Source organism: Natator depressus, chromosome 4, assembly GCF_965152275.1.
Source record: "Natator depressus isolate rNatDep1 chromosome 4, rNatDep2.hap1, whole genome shotgun sequence".
Classification (NCBI taxonomy): domain Eukaryota; kingdom Metazoa; phylum Chordata; order Testudines; family Cheloniidae; genus Natator; species Natator depressus.
In genome coordinates, this window is record NC_134237.1 from 95,318,060 (window position 1) to 95,326,604 (window position 8,545).

Below are 8,545 nucleotides of genomic sequence, written 5' to 3' on the forward strand. Positions count from 1 at the left end.
TGCTGAGAACTCTGGGATCCACCCGGAGGACTTGTAGGACCCAAGTCAAGCTGAGGCTGTGTGCAGGAAAACAATAGGGCTCAGATCCTAGGTCCCAGCTTAACACAGACTCAGACCCTCCAGCCCTGCAAGATCCTGGGACCCTTGGTCTGAGCCCTAGGTTAGCAGAGTTGGTGTGTGGATGCTCAAGGCTGGGCTTACATTGCTGTGTAGACACACCCTTTGAGGCCCAGTGAGGTTTTTTATGGTTAGTTTACTTTTAAAAACATATATGTATTTTTACTGTGAGAGGAGCATTACAGACATTGTAGAAATATTTTATAAATCCATTATAATAATTAATCTTACACATCCATAATAAAATATATTTATTGTATATCACAAGTATTTAACCCCCTCCTTTTTCTCAGCAAAGGACCTTGCCACTATGTTCCATGCCTGTCAGGAACTCAGCTGGCTCCGGGTGTGGTAGCCAAGCAACTCAATGAGCTGGCTGTTCCCAATAAACTCTCACTAAGTAACAGTGCTCCTTGATTGGACAGAAGGAACAACAGCTCACCATTTAAGCCTTGTAGCATCAGCAAAGCAGTGGCTGCTCCATGTGGTCCACACCCACAGCTGCACTAGTCCTGCTTCCTGTACCAGCCCTTACTTCAGCCCATGCCTGCTGCTGCTCCGGCCCTTGTCCCTACTTCTTCAGAACTCCTGGTTCCAAATCACTGACTTGTCTCCTGGACCACTACTCCGGTTCTGCCCTCTGATTCTGCTCCAATCACCAGGCCAGACTTCTGTTCCAACCACTGGGTCGCACCACCTACACTGTGGTGTAGGTGTCTTTGTCACCTTTGAACTTCTGCAACCCACTCTACCTAGGGCTGAAGGTAAATGCCAGATGGAAACTACAAATTGTAGAGCAGACAGCTACCTGCTTATTGAGGAACAAAGGATGGTGTGACCATATCACACTAGTGCTTTCTGACCTCATCTTGCTCCCTATTTATTTGTCTTGTGGATTTAGGACAAGGACCTCACACTCAAGACCCTTAACGTCTAGGACTGGGCTGTCTCAGGGATTACCACCCATCCAGGACTATCCAAGAAGGCAACCCTCCATGGGAATGTTAGTTTGTCATGCCCAAATTAGGATTCTTATTCTGGGTGCAGGGGTCAGAGCATTCTTGGTTGTGGAAAACCTTATCTCAGCACATTAGATGGAGCCTAAGCTTGTGTTCAGATATATACACAAAATCCATTTCTTCAATAAGTTCTTCCACCAGAAAAGGTATCTCCTTCCATGGAGTTCTGAGTTTAAAAGAAGAAAAGAAAATATCTGGAATACAGAGTGCACATATTTGCTTTTTTAATGAGAGCTGATGAATTAGACCCCAAAATGGCACTACTATATAAAGATCAAATGCAACCAGATCATTTTTCAACCAGATCATTCTTTAAATCACAGTCACATCAGGCATTAGCCAAAAGACTGTTATTCTCCCTTGTTCCCACCTACCTGGCTGCCAAATGTAATAGAAAAAAGTCAATCTAGGTAAACAAAATATTTAGCTGTCATTTATTTCTACAGTGTTTATTGGGGTTTATCTCTCCTAGTGTTTAAATGGAAATGAGCTGAAATTTGTGAAGAGTCAAGAAGAATATGCAACACTGTCTTGAAATAATGTCCTCTGTTGAATGTTAGCAATGTATGTCTACATTAATTTCACTTCTAATAAACAAATAATTTAAAATTAGGAAATATCATTATCAATATCTTTCACCAAAATGATTTAGCAAAAGAAAAATAACACCTGTATTTCCTTCTACTGGGTTACTATACTGTTGGTCAAAACGGATATCAGTGAAGAAGTGATGACAAATATGATCTATCTGAATTTCCATATCAAGATGATATGCTCCCTTCTATTGCATGATTCAGAGGAGAGCCAAATCATAGGAAACTTGCAGAAATAGGGCTGGTAGGCCATGTGGAGGTCAAAGGTAAAGTTGATTACTAGAATGACATTTTTAAAGAGAAATTTCAATACAAATGGCAGAAATTACCATTTTATTATTAAATATTATAGGAAATTAAATGTGCAGAGTACATTGTAGAAAGAGAAATCATTACACATCAATAAATATTTAAAATGCAGTCACTGTACTAAAATATCTAGGTAATGACTGTAACGCAGCATTAACTGCCACTGTACAGAAATCCTCATGCTAATCAAGATATCATGCTTCACGCAGCAGCAAATCCACCAATTATATTTCATGCCCCTGTCACGGTCCCCCCACCCCAAATCCAAAGTTTCTTATGTGCAGAGAATCAGTGGAGGGGAATTCATGAAGTTGCAGGTAGTGGGGACAGTGTCGCAGAGATAGCATGCCTCTTCTGTGCAGCTAGAGAGAGTCTGCTCAGCATCCATTCATGTAAATGGAGAGGATGATCCAGTCACCGTTATTAAATTGTTCGGCTCGTGTGATTAAATACATTTTGTTATGCTGAAAAAAATTAGTATGTTCCCTGAGCACTTCAGGCCCCCTGAAGCCTCAAGACATCATTTCATTGGCACAGGCAAGAGTTACTGTATCTTAAGGCTGAATTCTTGTCATTATGTTTGTGCAAGTGCTGAATAAAATAATAAAATATTATTTTATGATAGCAAGATGAAATCAGATTCAGGTCACATCTTCATTGGTCTCCATCCCCGTGGATGACCATTTTTTGGAGCACACCATTGGTGACAATATAGATAGTCCCTAGTAAACCATTTTTAACAAGATTTTAGAGTCCTTATTGCAGATTATTTGTTATATTCAATAATTTAACATTGAGCAATCTGGAGGAATTTTCTGACAACTATAGAGTGGTCAATTGTAAGGAAATAGTGTGTCATGTGGAGTGTTTTCCAATATTTGTTTAGGAACATTGGGATTTTGAACATAACATAGTGGTAATTTTTATTCCAAATATCTGGGAATAATGTCTTCCCCACAATGTCATGGCTTCCGTACTAGCAGAGGTGCAAACTACTTTTAATGTATTGTCTTTCAATTTATACCTATAAAGAAATAATAGTGTAACATTTCACTTAGTGCTTTTCAGCCAAAAGTCTGAACTAGGGTTGTCAAGTGAGTAAAAAATTAATTGCGATTAATTGCGTGATTAATTGCGCTGTTAAACAATAATAGAATACCATTTATTTAAATATTTTTGGATGTTTTCTACATTTTCAAATATATTTATTTCAATTACAACATAAAATACTAAGTGTACAATGCTCACTTTATATGTATTTTATTACAAATATTTGCACTGTAAAAAAAACAAAAGAAATTATATTTTTCAATTCACCTCATACGAGTACTGTAGTGCAATCTATTTATCCTGAAAGTTGAACTTACTAACGTAGACTTATGTACAAAAAAAACTACATTTAAAAAAAATGTAAAATTTTAGAGCCTGCAAGTCCACTCAGTCCTACATCTTGTTCAGCTAATTGCTCAGACAAACAAGTTTATTTACATTTGCAGGAGATACTGCATTCTCATGACACTGTTGTAGCCAGTGTTGCAAGATATTTACATGCCAGATGTGCTAAAGGTTCATATGTCCCTTCATGCTTCAACCGTCATTCCATGCTGATGACGGGTTCTGCTCGATAACGATCCAAAGCAGTGCAGACCGATGCATGTTCATTTTCATCATCTGAGTCGCATTCCACCAGCAGAAGGTTGATTTTCTTTTTTGATGGTTCGGGTTCTATAGTTTCCTCATCAGAGTGTTGCTCTTTTAAAACTCTGAAAGCGTGCTCCACACATCATCCCTCTCCGATTTTGGAAGGCACTTGAGATGCTTAAACCTTGGGTCAAGTACTGTAGCTATCTTTAGAAATCTCACATTGGTACCTTCTTTGCGTTTTGTGAAATCTGTAGTGAACGTGTTCTTAAAATGAGTAACATGAAATATATGGCAGAATGCAGGTAAAACAGAGCGGGGAACATACAATTCTCCCCCAAGGAGTTCAGTCACAAATTTAATTAACACATTATTTTTTTAATGAGCATCATCAGCATGGAAGCATGTCCTCTGGAATGGTGGCTGAAGAATGAAGGGGCAGACACATGTTTAGCATATCTTTCAATGCCAGCTACAAAAGTACCCTGCAAATGCCTGTTCTCACTTTCTGGTGACATTGTAAATAAGAAGAGGGCAGCATTATCTCCTGTAAATGTAAACAAACTTGTTTGTCTTAGCGATTGGCTGCACAAGAAGTAGGTCTGAGTGTACTTGTATGCTCTGAAGTTTTACATTGTTTTGTTTTTGAGTGCAGCTATGTAACAAAAACAATCTACATTTGTAAGTTGTACTTTCACGATAAAGAGATTGCACTACAGTATTTGTATGAAGTGAATTGAAAAATACTATTTCTTTTGTTTATCATTTTTACAGTGCAAATATTTATAATCAAAAAGAATATACACTTTGATTTCAATTACAACCCAGAATACAATATAGTGTATATGAAAATGTAGAAAAACCTCAAAAATATTTTTAAAATTTCAGTTGGTATTCTGTTGTTTAACAGTGCGATTAAAACAGTGATTAATCATACTTAATTTTTTTAATTGTGATTAATTTTTTTAGTTAATCGTGTGAGTTAACTGCGATTAATTGACAGCCCTAGTCTGAACCCATTTAATTATGGAGGGTAAATATTTTTACAGATTGAGAAACTGATTCACACAGAGGTTAAGAGACTTGCCCAAGTTCACAAAGTGAGTCAGTTGTGTCACCTTCAAACACTTATGCATGTGCTTAATTTCAAGCATGTGAATAATCCCATTTACTTCAGTCAGAACCTTAGGTTATAAACGTTCTAGGGAAAAGATTGTCTCTTATTCTGTTGGTACAGTACCCAGCACAATGAGGCTTTGGTCACAGCTTGGGGCCTTTCGACATAATAAAAATAACAGCAATAAAGGAAAGAGCAACAAAGCTTGCATAATAGTAGAGTTACCTAACATCATGCACCATTTATTGATTAGTTACCTCAAAACATTTCACTGGTAACCACTGTATTAAGATAATTCTCATGTTAAAGTACAAAGCAATCATGGAAGTCTAACACAGAACAAAAGTGAATATCACTAAAAATGAATAATGAATGTTATTTGTGACAAAAATAGTGGTTAGTAAAAGCATATAATATTTCTCAGGGCTTTTTCAGTGTTATTGACATTTTAATTTTTCTGGCATTTACAGTGCTATAATTGCATGATAGCTTGAAGGAATTTTGTGGTATTTTTCAAAGAACAGCAGAGTTTACCAGAAATTCTTTTTTTCCCAAAACTGTTAAGAGGACTTTCATGCTTTTTATCTATTCTTTTGAAAATGGAAAGCACATGCCATGTAATCATGACTTCCTGGGATTCTGAAAGACCAATAAAAGAGACACATTGATACCCAGTGAATAGAAATACAGTTATTGCATTTTGGATTTGATCTGTTCTGGGTGTTCTTTATACTCAAATCATAATTTTAAAAGGTTGTTTTCATGAAACCTTGCACATTCCTAGTTATCAGAAATCTAATTTCTTCCCACTGTGTTGATCAGTGTGAGTAAAAAATTAAGTTTTTTCCTATTCTATAATTCGTTATATATGTTAGATGTATCATAATGTCATTGAGCTCTCTGATGTGAAAAATAGTAGAAACTGATGTAAAGTATGTGTATGTTGTGTAAGAATGGGTATGGCTCTTCCATTCCATTGGTTTCTAAAAACTTTTTTCAGTAATGCTATCAACTGAGATCACTATGAGTAAAGTTATTAAAAGATATTATCAAAATGTGTCTTTTTTTTTAAAGGAAGAATAAAATTCTTAAGACTATTAGAAGAGAACTTGGTAGTGCAGGGGTTAATCCCCCATAACCTCTCGCCTCTGGAGACCTAGGTTGAAATCGTTTTTTAGGATCACAAGTAAAAATCAATTTACTGTCCTTATCATTGTTCCCTGTAGATGTTTGTCCAAGTCACAAGCCGCCACACAATTCATTGCGCTTGTCAATCTAAAAAAATAAAAGCTGCTAGAAAGGGCAATAGGATGTTTTCTAGCTTGTGGAGTAACCTGGGCCAAAGTCACAACTAGTCTGTGCCTCAGTTTTTCCAATTGAAAATGGGGGACAATAAAACAAATCTTTGTAAGGTGCTGTGAAAGTCTCAGATTGAAGAGACTGAAGGCAAAAATCTTGGTCCTGTTCTGGTCCTTTGTGTCATTCTGGCACTGTAAAGGGGCTGTAGAACCAGCTTAATCAGAATAGATGGTATAAAGTCAGATATGGTGTAGAACTGAAGTAGTGACTCCATACCACCACTGCTCATAGAACCATAGAGAGAGTGGTCAGGAAGCCTCTGTGTTCTGTCTATTCCATACTACTTAAGGCTGTGGGCAGCTGAGCATATAGGCAGCCTTTTGGCTGTTCTTATTTATGCTAGAGCCAAACTGGCTGTTGACCAGCACTAGGACTAAGGAGTTGCAAAGGTGGAATAAAGCAATCATTCTGACTCCCACACCTCAGAACTTGTACTGAGCATAGCTTGGCCTTTTCAACAATAGGACTCTATATACATGCTTATTTATGATTCATTATTTTTATTTGCAGTGGTGTTGTAGCCATGTTGGTCCCAGGATATTAGAGACAAAGTGGGTGAGGAAATATCTTTTATTGGACCAACTTCTGTTGGTGAAAGACAAAAGCTTTTTAGCTACACAGAGCTCTTCTTCAGGGCAAAAAGAGCTCTATTTAGCTTGAAAGCTTGTCTGTTTCACCAACAGAAATTGGTCCAATAAGAGATATGACCCCACCCACCTTGTCTGTCCATCATTTGTATCCTTCACTTCATGGGGACTCAATTCTAGTCTTTCTGAAGATTAAACTGCTATTATCTTCAAGATAAATTTCACCAGCATAAACTCTCCAAGATCAGTATCCAGGATACATTATTATTGTTATTAATCATTTATGCTACAGGAGCAATCACAGGTCCCAATCAGGATGAGGGCTGCTTTGTACTTTCTTCTTCGTTCTTCAGCAGAATCTATAGCCCAAGGAAATTCAGTTCCTACTTTAAACCTTGGCTTCTGAGAGGTATTTGGTTGAATTTTAGGCAAAATTCTGATATTTGGCTTGGCCAAATAAGTTTTCAGAGGCAGATTCAAAGTTGAACAAGTGGGAGAAGACTCTCCTGCCTCCTCACTGTGCCTATAAGAAGGCTGCCTCAGTCACTATTGCTCCCATTCGTGGCCATTTCCCGTCAGGTTCTCCCACTGTTGTTCTCTCCTCATCCCCTACCTTGTGACAGACTTCTCCTTCCCACTGTCTTTCTTACTGTTGTTCTTTCCCATTCCCTCCCTGGTTTCAGGACAGCATCCAAGTTAGGAGTGAACTCAAACACCCAGCAGGTGTCTAGGGAGGCTACTTCTCTCCTTTCTTGATGCAATCTGTAAGTTAAAACAAACATTTTAATACTATCACAAACTTTGTTTACAAGAGGCAAATAGGAATGTGATGGTGCCAACTTTCTTAAGATGTTGCAATGTACATAGGCATTATACAGCAGGCCTTGACTGCTAAAGGAGATGAAGCACACAAAGAAAAGCAGGGCTCAGGAATACGAATTCAACAGGAAGAGCATTAATTGTACATGAAACTTTTAAGTACACGGACACATCCCACCACACAGATACCAGAAACAGGATGGCACTGCTAGAGTAATATACTACAGCAAGTGTGCTGAGCATGGGCTCATCCTTACCAACACAATCTTCAGGCAAACCAACAAATATAAAACTTGGGGGGTGCCTCTGAGATCAGAGTACTGGCACCTGATTGACTATGTCATTATACAGCAGAGAGACATCAGGGACATAGAGATCACCACAGCAATGTGAGGAGCAAACGGTTGAACTGACCACTGGATGATCAGAGCCATTTTCACTTTGTGTATTGTTGCCTCTCAATGAAACAGTACTGAACAGGTTAAACCCAAACTGAATTTAGTAATGTTGAAACATACATTTCATCAAGAAATACTCAGGGACAACACATAGGTAAAAATTGGTAGCATTACATCATCACCCAATAACACACTTGAAAAGTGGAATATATTCATATCAGCCATCATTTTTGCAAACTCTAGGTAAAAATCAAAGGCAGCACAAGGACTGAGTTGATGAAAATGATGAGGAAATCAAAAAGATCCTCAAGGAAAAGAACAATGTATTTATGTCTGGGCAAAATGACAAAGAATCAACATCAAAGAAAGACAAATTCAAATACCTGCAAGCCAAGGCTCAAATACGGCTTTGTGTTCTACAAGATAACTGGTGGGAAAAGAAAGCAGAAGAAATACAGCATTATGCCCATACAAACAACACCAAGTTGTTTTATTACTCTCTGAATTACTCCATTTATGGCCCATGAAAATCGGGACCAGCTCCACTAAAGAGTTCAGATGGAGCTGCCTTAATAAAGAACAAAAG